Here is a 14092-nt window from a genome sequence, read left to right on the forward strand (position 1 = left end):
GAAAGGAGGCAATGGATTCCACTATGTTCTTGCTACTCATGGTCCCAGAATTTTGCTTGAATCTAAAATACATATAGCTCAGGGAGTCGCAGCAATTAAATCATATCTGAAAATTCCCTTAAGATCAATAACCCTTTCAGTTACTTCCTGCCCACCCCGTGGCACACAGCTTTGACTCTATGGCAAACAAACCACAGCTGTGGCAGAAGCTAGCCCTGATCAGCGGCCAGCTAGTAACTTGCTTCTATTTTATATACATGTGTATATATATATATACACACACACCCACAAATCATCAGCAGCCATAAAACCATTCACACTTAATTGAATCTTGTATTATTATCGTGCATAAAATCAGCGTCAAGACAGACTTTACCAACGCGGCAACCTTCAGGTTTATCTGACAGTTATGGCCATTTGCAGTCTTCAGAAGAGTGAGAAAGTGATTGCTCAACAACTCTCCATAATTAGTAAAATGCTGACTGCTTGTTTGCTATTTTGTCTTCATTAAACAGCTTTTGCTTCCCTGGTGGCTCCACACACTAATATATTCAGGTAACACTGGTAGTCCAGAGAATTCAGCTCAACGCAGAAAGAAAGTTGCATAATCTTAACTCAGCCTTCCATGACTTCTTGATGTCACTGAGTAGTTAAAAAGGCAGGAAAAGAAAATGACAGCAATGTAAGACCATTCCGTTAATTTTTTACTGTGCCATTCTTTCTCCAGTGTCAGTTTACGCTCGTACCCTCGAGGCAACCACTAAATTTTGTCCCAATTGGCTTGGTTATTTTCTGATTTCAGAAACCATCTGCTCAAAACCAGGTATCACTTAATTGGCTGCAGACCTATAAAGAACCACAGATGAGGTGCTACCGTTAACCAACTCATTTGTCATGTACGTATCTTTTGCCAGTATGGCAGCTTTTTTTGATCCTTGTGACCAGATGTAGAAGATGGGACTTGAAAAGGGGCTGTTTCTCAGGAAACAGCATCTATAGACCTCACCAGCGCCCACTTCCCAGCTATTCGCATGTTCTCCTTTGCAAGGAGAATGATTTTTATATTGACCTAGACGTGCGGACGATCTCCAAGAGCACGACAGCACAGTGGTAATCCTGGGAAGGACAAGCTGCGGGTGCAGCTGCGACAGCAGGACAGCCAAGGGATGCGGAGAGCGGCCCTGGTGTGCGCGTGGCATCTCGCACTGCCAAAACGTGGGCTTAGCAGCCTAACACTGGTAAACACGTTAAGTGGGATAACAACATCTATAAGGGAAGCTTCCTAGCTATTAATGAAGCAGCATGCATCTTCCCAAACAAAGAAAACTCAGTGCTTTATTTTCAAAGGCTTCTTGCATATTTTTACATATATATATATATTTATAAGCACTGTTTCCTTTATTTTTTCCTTCCTTTATTTTACAGGGAAGGAAATTCAAGTATTGACAGTGGTATAAAACGAAATCAAACCTGCTATATACCTTTGATCTTGGAACTTTAATGAAAAATTTTAAAGTTTCAAACCCTTTAGAAAAGGGAGCTGAATTGTAGGAACCGTGAAGTGCGAAGAGGAAAAACTTTCAGAGCCAAGAGATCATTAACAAGCCAAATATTCTCTTCCAAGGTTCAGCAGTTGGCTGAATGGTGAAGGATGCACCCATTATTTTAATCCCAGTAGTCTAAGCTATTAATAATTACTCTCTTTACTTATCTGCCTGGCTGGAGTTGACGGTTAAAAGGAAAAGCTAAAAATCTGTACGGACAGGAATAATTTCAAGTGCCTTGAATATTTAGACCAATGAACTTGGGAACATCCTGAAGGAGACGGAGGAGCTGGCATTGCTTTCAGTAGCACAGGACTACAACTGCGCCTGGAGCTGCCCTCGTCGTAACGCTGCAACCAGAGGGTACGTGGGCACAGGCTTTGGACTAGAGACAACCACTCTTTAGAAGAAAAAGTGTTCTGTGATAGCAAGACAGTGAAACAGCCATAAGAGAGAGGGAAAAAAATAAATAACAACAACAAAAAAAACCACACACACTTTTGTGATTCCAGAACTAACTGGAATCAGAGGTTCTCCCTACAAGATGTTCCAGGTTTCTCAAAATTAATATTGGCTTATTAGATCTGCAGGGGAATCGTAGGAGCCAAGATCACACAGTGCTGAAGAAGCTGGGAAGACTGGTGTTGTCTACATTTATTATACACACTAGTTAGGGCTTTCTTATGTTACACAAAAAAAAGTTGCAACCATATAACAATATTCAAGTTCTAGTGTGTCCCTGAGAAAGAAATTTCACGAGGGTGACCAGAAACAGAACTGGAAACAGCCATTGCAAAAAAAAAGCTATAGAAATAAAACCAGGTAGAGGAAGGACTTGCATACATTATGTAACTATAAGGTATTATAATTCCACCATAATTTTAAGTAACTCTCAAGTTAAAAGACCTCTTCCAAGATTTGGAAGGTCTTAGAACGGTTCTCCTGTGAAAAGCCAACTTTCAGGAAGCTGCCTCTGAGATGCTAAATCTTTCTTGTTATTGCTGTTACACCTATTCCTGACAAACATATAATTTTTTGTAACGCATAAAGGAGAAAACTGTTCCTAGCAAACAACTTCATCTGAATACCAATTTCAAGCAGACCCAAAAGAAAATTACAAGGCTATGTACCCTTCCAATTTTTGCTAATGGACGCTTCAGCGAAAAGCCTGCCTTCAGCTATCACATGATATAAATAGGAAAACTCCCATTTATTCATCCTTAAAGGGTTTCCTTTCATATTTTTATCTACACCTTTGACTCTTCTGCAAACTCATTTTTGAAATTCCAGAGCTATGGAATAGCAGCTCTCCAACAGCTCTTTTCCTTGCTACTGGAATGCACAAATGATAAATCAGCTTTGTTTTGGTTTTGATCAGAAGAAGAAGAAATAACCATGTTCAGCAAATCACTTCAGCATATGCTTAACTTCTTTAGGTCTAATTGACTTCAAATTAAACATGTGCTTAAGGATTTTTTTTTCTGCAAGAAGATGGATTTAAATATATGCTTAACTGTTTTCCTGAGTTTGGACCAACAGCAGCAGCAAAGGAGGAAGAGAACACTAATGTAAAGCCAACCCTCACTTCAGCCGAGGCCCACATGCCTTCTATAAACCTTTTATGGCACTTAGCTGCTGCAGACATCTGTAGGAGTCCTCCCACTATGTTCATTAACTTGACATACTGGACTCACTGCCAGATGACTTTTACTATGTCAATGAAGGATTTGTGAGAAGAGAGGGAAAACTGTCTAGTGTTCTATAAAAAGAATAATTAGAGTCTTTTAAAAGTCTTTTAACCAAATGCATCATCCTTTCCAAGACCATATTTGAAATGATAGAAGTTATTATAACCCATACTTATTTTAAAACAGAAAGCAACATCAGTAACAGCGACCTAACCCAGAAGGGCACTTCAGTACTAGCAGAACTAGCTCATTCACTATTGTCCAACCTGGCTGTTCATGCTAAATAAATGAACATTTGGTTTAAAGTCCCAGCTAGAATATCCTGTGTGCGAGTCTGAATTATATATCATGGTCAAGAGTGACCACGAAAAACAGAACCTCAAGAACATCTGGAAAACATAGCATGGATTTAAAAGATAAAAAAATAAAAGGGGAGCTGGGGTTAAAAGAATAAAAACTCTGTCATAGTTTGACTAATCCTAAAAACTAGAAGAATCTTAACATCTTCCCTAAGACTTTTAAGCTCCTCCAAGAATAGAAATGATTAATTCTATTGTTCAGTGGAAAAGGTCCCTTTTCCCCACACACAAACTCAAATTTGCATGAAAGCAGCATTTAGTCATCATTTCCTAAAACACCAGAGACTGCTGAGGGATTCCAGTGAGAAACAGGACTAACTTCAGCTCTCTTACATGATATTCATTTACTGAAGCCCCTTAAACACTGATACAGAACCAAAAGTCCCCTAAAATAATGTAGTAACATTAGGGAAATAATCTTTGGAATTATCTGGACATGATATATTGAGATTTTCAGATGTCAGTAACAACTTTAAAATTCAGCAGACATTTAAATGGTTTGTATGACAACAGTTTCCATTACTAGTTATGTCCCTAAATAAAGAAGTAACAGTGTTAAAGCATTTCTAGAGAAGCAGAATGACAAAAATATCGAACAGAAAACTTATTTTAACTCATCTTTAAAAAATGGTAAATGAAGTTTATGAAAGATTATGTTAGAGAGACTTCTATCGCCATCATTAGTTTTTCAATGTCTTCTGTCTCATCGCATGGACATTGTCCCAAAAAAAAGAGAAATATGGTAACACGTACAGTGCTAATGAACCAAATACCTTAACTTACTTAAACATCACTGACTGATTAACCATTGATTCAAAGTAATTTACTGGTACTACAGGCAAGGGGGGAAAAAAAAGGGATTCTACTCTCCTTTCTGACAGACTAAAATAGATCCAAACAAAACCGCTATAGTGAGAATACAACAGCTTCCAATTCAAAGCCCATTCTGTAAAGACGGCGTAGCTGAAAGACTATGCAGAAAGATAACACAGATACTGAAATAGTAGATGTATATATTTTAAATATCCATTGTGGAAAGAAACCAGGAGTCATCTAGCACTGTTTGCTAAGGCCTCATGCAAACAGCCCACTACGCACCCGGGTTAATCCCTTTTATCCCTTCGCATCAGCCGGCTCCTGCCCAGCTACACCTGCGGCTGCCCCTGAGGCCCGTGTGGAGCAGGCCGAGCCCTCCTCCTCACGCCCTGCTCCCTGCAGCTGAGCACGGGCACCGTGGTCAGCAGGCTGTGCATCTCCTCAGTCCCCAGCGTAGTGCTACCTGCCCAGCAAATGCCCTGCAGTCCTGGCGCTAAATGTCCGGTGATTCAGCTCGGGGCACCAGGGAGAGGAACAAAACATCCCCAGTGTAAAAGCTATGCTGCTAACTGGAGCAGGTAACCTCAGCTGCCTACAGGGAAGAAGGAAAATAAAAGCGATGGTCCCTAAAGGCAGCGCGTGCCTCCTGAAGACGAGGCTCTCGCACATGCAGGCTGCTGGCTCTAGGGCTGCATCCCCCTCGGCGCGCAGGCCCCTTGCTGGCACGCCGGGCTCCGCGCGGCCCAGGGGGGACACGGCCAGGCTCCAATTCCAGGGGCTCAGCGTTTGCCTCGGTGATAGCAGCCAAGCGGCGTGGCGGGAGCTGCGTGCCCCGACCCCCGGCTGCGAGCGGCGGGAGCCTCCTGCGAGCGCTGCGTGGGGCGGCGCAGGGACCTTCTGCCCCGCCGAGCCCCGCCGCCCGGCTCAACTACGTTTCCTATAACGCACTGCAGACGCTGCAAGTGCAACGGGGAAGAGCGAGCTGAGAGCAATTTTATTCTCACTCAAAACGGGATAAAAATAACATTTTGACATTTCAAATTAATCTAAACTCATATTTTTCTGATCCTGTTCTGCTAAGAATTTTGGTACTGCCCCCTTCCATCAACAACATGGATTGAAATAGCCATTCCATAACCAAATTTTCTGGGGGAGGGAGGGAAACAGAGCTAAAGGACACAATTTACCATAGACATTATACAAATATTACATTGGTTTCCTCCTTGCTACAGAATAAACGCACGCATTACTGCTGCAATCGCTTGCTGCACGTCTACCCCTCAGCCCTGTTGACAGTCCTGGGTGTAACCCCCTGCGTGCACCTGGTCCTGCTCACTGCAAAAACCCTCCTCTGTGCAAAGGGCCAGGGGGCTCGGTCCTGGCTGCAGACACAGAAAAACACAGCTCATGTACTGTATAGACCACAATGCAAAAAAAAAAAAAAAATAGTTTTCCAAGCTGAGTTTTGTACATGATCCATGTAGAGTCCCTTACAGTAGTCATGTGAGCCAGGGCAATTAATTACATCCATTCATCTGAGTGTCTTCAGCTCAATAACAGTGTGCCCTTTTCATGCATCTAAGCATTCTGGTAGCTGACAACATTTTTAAGGTACTGCACAGCATAGTGACAGCTGCTTTTTAACTACAACCATGATATCAAAAACAGAAACAAAAACAAAGGCTTGAACAGAGACAGATTTCTTAACAGGTTAATATGAAGTAAGTAAGATATGGTTAATATGAAGTAAGACTCAGGCTGAGCAAAGAGATTCTTTCTAAATCAAACATCCATACGTCTCCTCTCAGCTTGTCCCTTTAATAGCTGTTCTCTTCAGCCAAGACTTAAGACAAAGCCAAGACTTACCAGGGCTCCAGGACCTTTACTTTCTTCACTGTTGCATCCATAATAGTCTGGGGTTTTATCCAAATCCTGGAGGTTGCCTTGCGCTCTCACCCCTTTGTCTGAATGACACGACTGGCAAAGAGGTGCATTGCCCATATCAGTTCCTAACTCCTACAAGTGGGTTTGCCCTTGCAGTGCCGACTGTGCTCGGTGCTCCCCAGGGGCAGCGGCCTCCGCGCAGCGGGAGGAAGATCCCTCCTACGCTCTGCTCCCCGGCTCCTCTTCCTCAGGGCTCCCTGGCTGCCCTGTGTCGAGGAGAACTCGAAACCCCAGCAACTGCAGGCAGCAATTGGTGACCATTTCCAATTCAGGCGCTGCCCGGCTATTTTTACACCTACCAGGCCAGCTATGCATGTAAATGGCGTTGGGGTGGGCTGGGGGGGCCTGCTTTCCAGCACACAGCCGGCCTGCCTACCACGTAAAGCTGAAGTCCCGCTGCGCGCGGTGGCTCCGAGCGCGAGGGTTATTGAGTTACCCAGTTGCATGCCTTTGAACGCTTTGATTTTTTCCTACCGCTCGCAGTCTCTGAGTGTTTACATAAAGCCCGAAATTTCAGAATGCTCCTAATGCCTCGCGAGGTCCAGACACAAAATAGAGAAGTTTGCGTTGCGTCCATTTGAGACTTACAAAGCAAGACAACCAATGCAGTTTTCATGGTCGTTCCTTATAATGACCCATACAGGAATTCATGCTGATTTACATATTAACGATGACGACTTTGTTTTTGAATTGATTGGGATCTCAGGTTTCATTTCAGAGGAGCTCAAATATTTCCAAAGAGGACAAGCTCTCACACTAAATCACTGTAGCTCTTGCCATGCCTGATTTTGGTGTTTTGTTTGTGATTTTCGTTTATTTTTTAAAGCTAAAACAGTAATTTAAAAATAAATAAATAAACTGAGAATAAAGACATCCTCTCTAGGTTTGAGTCGGTTATCGTGATTGAACCCGGTTGGATACAAATCATATTGAGGATTGGGTTTTAGAGCCCAACTATCCCAGCAGAGACCCACTGCATGACTTAAAATACAAAGTGAGCAGAAAACAGCGATTTCCACATGCTCAGGAACCTGCCCGAGTGCAGGTGGCGGAGCCCAGCAGAGCAGGACTACCCCACAGGGGACATCCAGCCCTTGGGCAGAGCGGGGCATGTACTTCAAAAAGCAAGTCTGAAATGCCATAGAGATCAAACAGTCCTCGAAGGAGGATAACATCTAACCAACGCTTTTCTCTTTGGAGCTTCAAGCTGTTGCAGCAGTGCAGCACACAGCAGCCGCCAGGCAGATGTCCACATTCCACATTGTCCTATTGATTCCTGCCCGGTTACCCTTCACAGATGTGCCAGGTTTAATCAGCGAGAGCTCGCCCGGGCACTCCCCCCTGCCCAGGATTATTGATCAGTGCAGGGTTTGCTTTCATGGTAGTTACTGTGAGGTTGATTTAGAATGCCCCTGTATTTCTCCTTGACTGACAAATGTTCCAGGATGGGATTATTCAGCTCCTTTGACAAGCCTTGGGTACTATTACGTGTAGTGAGCATGAGTAGATGCTGGATAGACCCATGTACAAAACAGCTACGGTCTCTGTCACTACTGCTTATGCCATTAGATACTGGCTCAGCACCGAATAAAACCTGAGCACCAAAACAACGCCAACGACAGCATTTTGCCAGCAACTGGCAAATAACTTCAGTGATTAATGTTTAATCTCAAACAACCCGAACCTATAATATAAAATTATCATTGGACAAACAAAGGTTGTAGCTCAGGTTAAAATTATCACAATAAAACTCAATGAATTCACACATTACTTCCTGGTTCTGGGCAGGGTCTGGTCTGAAGGGACCATACTAAGAATGAGGTCCCAACCAGCTGTGACTGCATTTGACGCTGGTCTCGCTTCACCAGCATCACACGACCAGCGACTGCTTCTCACGAGGCCAGGGGCACTTCTGCACAAGGTTAACCCGCTCGCCGTCATCTCAAGCTGCTTCTTGCTGATTCTCTTCAGCTCTTCCAGGGCTTTAGCCAGTGGCAGGAAGGAAATACAGTGCCTTAACTTCTTCATGTGGTTGGAAAAAGAAGAGGACACAAGAGACGATCCCACCAAACGCTTGTCCCGATTGAAACCAAGGCACCACCATAAACAGGATCTCAAAATCCTTGGATAGAGCAGACGATTTATTGCAGGATGAACCTGCTACAGAAACAGGAAATGGACAGACACAGAGGTGAACCGCAGTAGGCGCTGAAGGGGAAGGGCAACACCCAGCAGTGTGCATTCCTCCGAAACAACGCTGCCTGAAAGCTGCGATCTGCGTGGGACATCTGATGGGGAGCAACCGATAAGCTCTCTGCCAGAGCCTTCTAACACTCATACCATTGTTTGTGAATGCGATTCAAAGTCTTTGGGGCAAGTTACTCAGAACGCAAACATTTTCAAGTTTTGCCAGACTTAGTGAGGACATAATACTCAAACAAAGCGTACATCCTCTGATGTAGCATTCAAAGCCTTTGCGGAGGAGCATGCTTGCAGTATCTGTAAGTTCCCATGCTCTTTTCTGTCGTTGTCTGGGCTCCAGCAAAGAAACCAAAAGCACTAAGGCACAGTTCGCAGGCAGGAAGCTCAAACCTTCTCCATCCTCTCTGAAGCAAAAGCCAGAGCCTGCCCTTTGCTACACTGCCGCAAAAACTGCTGCTTCTCTCCAGAAACCACCGAGGCCAGGTGCAGAGCCTTGCACACCTTGTGCTCACACCCTAAACGAAACGAATACAACCCTCATCCTTTGGGGGAACAAAACAATGCAGCGCTTCATTTTCAGCTTAGGTCTGCCATGCACACAGGCATGAACTGGTTCATTCATCTTGGCGTCTCCCCTGCTGTCAGACTTGCAAAGTGGTCTCTTTGACCTAGACTGTATTTTCATTTTTAAGAGAACCCTCCTGGTAATGCACTTCTGTCATAAGCCCCTTTCTCCTCACATTTCCCTTGACATCCTAAGCAACAGTAATACTAGTTATCCATATGTCTAATTTACTTTCCTCTTTTGCATCAAACAATCCTTGTCAATTGAAAATGTGTGTCATGCTAAAGACTGGAAAAGACTAAGAAAATGCAATAAACACTAAGAAAATTAATATGAATGGGCAAACTAGTTCTATTACCCATTTGCAGGTTCAGCTGGGTAAAAATAACAAATTTAAATTTGCCTGGAGCTACAGAAAGCCATAAAAATTATTTGAATTCTTTGTTTTGTTTTCTCCATGCAGAAGTCAAGTCTAGCATCCTGCACAGAAACGAAGGCAAAACTGCATCCTGGGACCTAACTCTTGTCAAAGAGGCAAAATCTTTGAGGGGCAGGCACTTTTGGGTTCCTTACATATCAACATCATAGCACATCCTTTCCTCATCGATGCTCCTTGCTTCAATTTACTCTGTGATCCTAAACGTCCGACCACATGGGCCTGCCAGGGCACCCTTGGAAGAGAGACTGCCAGGCTTCGGGTTGTGTGTGCAGCCATCTGCACTGAGAAAACAGCGATGAAGTCAAAGAACAGCAACACTCCTTAGTGCAACCAAGGCACCATGTGAGCTCTTTCACTGAAAATTGTCACAATAATAATACTTGTTGCTTCACCACAATTTTCAGAACATCTTTTTTCTCCTGGCACGATTCTTACAAGATGTGGTGACTCTTCCAATACTTCCATTTATGACCACTGAGCAAAGAATTCCCTCCCTATGGAATTTCTCCACTGGCAATTTTTGTACCACCCAGATACAAACTAATCAGACCACCAAAAACGTAGATAAGCGAATTCAACATTTTCAGTAAAGAGCATTACTAACAATGGGCTCTCTGAAAAAAATACTGAAACATATGGAGCTACTCTCAGCAGGCCTTCTCCATTTCAAATAATGCGATGGGGTTTGTGAAACCTCCCATTCGCAACATGGGAGCTCTCCCTCGGCCCATGGCAGTTATGAATATCCTCATTTCAGCAAGGCAAAGACAGTGCACAAAACAACAAGGCCCTTAATAGACTTGTGGGAAATTCTTCTTGCAAGATCTTTTGCATCATGTACAGAAAACCGTACTGCTCAGTGCCACACAGACCGCCACGAAGGAATCTTGCAGTGATAATTCGCTGTGTTTAATACTTCAGCAAGAGGTTTCCGAATTGTGACATTTAGGAGAGACACAGAGAGATACAGTTTCATAAAGATACTCATTTTTCAGTTTGTCCCACAAAATACGTGCGCACATTTTTCTGCCTAAATCTAGTGTGTGACACAGTGCTGGTTCTGAAGGGTACCAGATATTTTAAAGATATCTTTCTAACATACCTAGCTTGTTTGGTTTAAACGTCAGCAGAGAATTACTGGCAAAACAGTTACCACCACTGTTGGCAAGCAAATACCAGCATATATTTGTCCTTATTGTTATGGCCTCATTTATTTGAAGCTTCCATCACAGCTAAAAGTATTTAACTTATTTTAGGCCTGAAATATGTAAGTAAAGCACTTAGAAAGCATTGTAACAACTGTAACTTTTTTGCACAATAGTGCACTTTTATCATATTGTATTTATTTTATGCTTCATAATGTAAAGAAAAATAAAGATATGCAGTTAAGTATGGTAACACTGTCAAGAAGAATTATTGTTTTGATTACATTGTTTCCTCTGCCATTGCTTTCCATTTCACTTTTCCAGAGATTCTCTTCCTAAATAGAGTCATTCCTAAACCTTCTGACTTTCCTACTACTAGACAGCAAGAGAGAGGAGGAGCGACATGTGGCCACTTGCAGAATCTCAGCTAACGGCTCAAAGGGTTATCAGCGAGCAGCAGTGAAATCAAGGCTGTGATCTGGTCTCCAGATGGAGACCTGATTTTATGGGATTCCTACATTAGTCCAGCAATGGCAAAGCCTGTGTCTTGTTAAGATTAAACAGGGCTAGGGACATCATATTTACCTTGACAGCAACAGAACAGCAAAACTGCTCTGCTATGAGGAATTCTTCTTCGCTCTTTTTGATATTCCTAGCAAAGCTCACTTTGTTACAAGAGGTTTCAGTCATGCCCTAATGCAGCACTGAAGTTAAAATAACATATTAGTAAACGCTGTATAAACATTGCATACTGCAAAATAGAAGACAGAAAGACAAAATGGAGAAAAAGAAGGAAAAGTATAAAGACAAATCACAATCTATATATTAGTGACAAAAATCCCCCAATTGACCCATGTAGAATCCTTCCCCAGGGAAATAGTTCCTGGGGGACCTGACAAAGTGAAAAGAGAATGTACCAGGGCCTAGGATACTCCTGGGATGTTCTAGGATATCCCTGAACTTTGAAGGCAATGTTTTGCTCCTAGGAGCTCTTCTATGGAAAGGTCAACTATAACGTGGCACATTTGTTTCTGTAAAATTATTTTGGATCAGTTCTTGAGCACATGCAGATCACAACCTCTTATGATTTATGCTCTTATGCCATTTAAGCCCCACACATTTTACAGCAATGACACTGTTGCAACAGCTATTTTCTCAAATACTCACACTTTTTTTTTTTTTTCCTCCTGGCATCTACTTTAGGTCTGTAGGTCACAGAGACAACAAATAACTCCTAAGACCAAGTAACCCTTCTAGCCCTGATAAGTTGTCAGCGGCAGAGAACCAAGCAGCAAATCCCTTTCAATTTAAAGTAACTACAGCCCAGTCAATTGCCAAAATCTTTTCTGAGCCATTCTGAAGAATGAGGACCGTTGCTCTCTGCTTTAGATGGTGAGTCATTCAATACATTAAACTTAACAACCCTCTCTGGCCAGTGGCTGAAATAAAGAGAGTTCTTAATCCAAGTAGTACCATATGCCTTTGTATCCCTAGGAGAACGCTGAAACAGATATCCCATCTTTTCAGATATTTAGACCACTGTATCTACAGATAGTGTGGCACTGAAGGGGCACAGGCATAACAGGAGAAAACTGTTTAATGTTCAATTTTTTTTATGATTTGTACAATAAAAAACACACAATCTCTGTTATTCTGAGATATTCATGGGCACCAGATGGATTTAAAGGGACCTTCTTCCAAATGTATGCCACTTTGGCCTCCAGGATTACATGGATAAAATGCATGGGACAAAAACTACGTTGAGACAAAGGAAAAAAAAATCTGAGCAGGGGCGATTCAAATTCAAAACACACAGTGTACTGCCTCATATACCCTCCAAGTTAGAGCGCAAGCCTGTGCAAAATGTGTTAGTCTGTTATTCATGTTGTTAAATATGCAATCTACAGAAATACAGTAATAACTAAAGCCTTGATTTTTGATTTCTATATAATTCAGAATACACTGTTTTATTTTCTGTTTGCTTCTGTAACTATTCACAGAAAAAAAAAAAGCCTCACATGACTTAGGAGATGAGTACTTAGGAGGAAAAAAAACCCAAAGCTACCTCCTTTCCCCTCTAGGGATTACCGATCACCCGATCGATGTGCAAGTGGCTGATAAAGTCTTTTATTGGCCTTTAGCAGGATGATCTCCTTCAAGGATCCAAAGCACATGCATGAGAGCATGTTCATTGAGGGAGGACTCCAGAGCTCTCCACAACACATTTAACAGGCTCCAAAGCCCAACTAAACACCCGCAACCTGCTTCGAGCTCCGCTGCTTTCTTTTTGATTGGGTTCATGCATATGTTAAAAGTGTGTGGCACATACCTACTTTGCAAAGCTACTGTGGCTTTCTTGATGTCTGCAAAACTACTGCTTTGGGGGGAGGGGATGAGATGTGTGACAGAAAATATATTTCATGCTCTGTTTAGTACAATTTAGTACATACCCTCTTGTGAGCAACAACTGCATGGAACATGCCAAGCACAGTACTTTACATATTAAATATATATCTCCTCATAAAAATTACAGTAGCCTATTTCTCTCCTTTCCTTGTCCTATTTCACTATTCCTGTTTCAAGAGAGAAATGTGCATTGGAAATGAAACACACGCGTTAGCAGCAAATACTGAAAGCAGTATTAGATCTCTTACAGGACTGACTTACCACAAAACTATAAAAATATATCTGAGTTTGAAAGTCTGGATCACACCAATGGAAGGAAAAAAAATGTTTAATGTAATTTTATCAGCTGGTCTTAATCTATGTAATTTGCTGACCATGACTGTGTCTCAAGTAGGGCAATAAAACATGGCACGTTCACAGACCTGTTCCCAGGCTGTTCACACACCAGTACCTGTCTGCAAGACGGTGATTTGCGGGATTGATACCAGCCTGATTTCAGCTCGGATGCAGATCTTTGGTGCTCTGTGGACTTTTATCTCTGTCACCCTTGCTTTGCAGACTCAGGGAAGTACTTGGAGCACAGAACAGTATTTGTGTTTGCTGACATACAGAGAAAAGCAGTTGTGCTCATACAATTACAGCTGTTCGCTAATTAAAGAATATACGTTCATAAGCTATTCAGCATAAACATGGAACTTGCAGGAAATGATGGAAAGCCACAGCATGAAATGCATTCACCGCCCTTGCACAGAGGAGCGTCGAGCTCAGCAGCACTGTGTGAGCCCAGCTGGCCTGCGAGCACCGCGGGGTCTCACCAGAAGCAGCAACCCAGGAGCAGGGCTGCAGCGACGACGCTTCCTCTGCGCCAAAGCCGGGGCCTCGGCGTGCGGGGAAAGACTGCGACACGCTGACACACGTGGGAAACGCAGCCCCCACAAACAGCTCCGCTGCTTTCCGACCCAAGTAAACTCCTTTTGCAGAACT

The 14092-nt window shown here is 42.9% G+C and overlaps 1 protein-coding gene across 1 annotated transcript in view; it reads right to left on the minus strand.

Annotated features, from left to right (window-relative positions):
- ANK2 (ankyrin 2) overlaps positions 1–14092 on the minus strand; it is a 168794-nt gene that overhangs the window by 136361 nt on the left and 18341 nt on the right. The window lies entirely within an intron of this gene.

This window comes from Tinamus guttatus, unplaced genomic scaffold, assembly GCF_059628265.1.
Source record: "Tinamus guttatus ecotype Peru unplaced genomic scaffold, ASM5962826v1 Tinamus_guttatus_pri_ptg000202l, whole genome shotgun sequence".
Classification (NCBI taxonomy): domain Eukaryota; kingdom Metazoa; phylum Chordata; class Aves; order Tinamiformes; family Tinamidae; genus Tinamus; species Tinamus guttatus.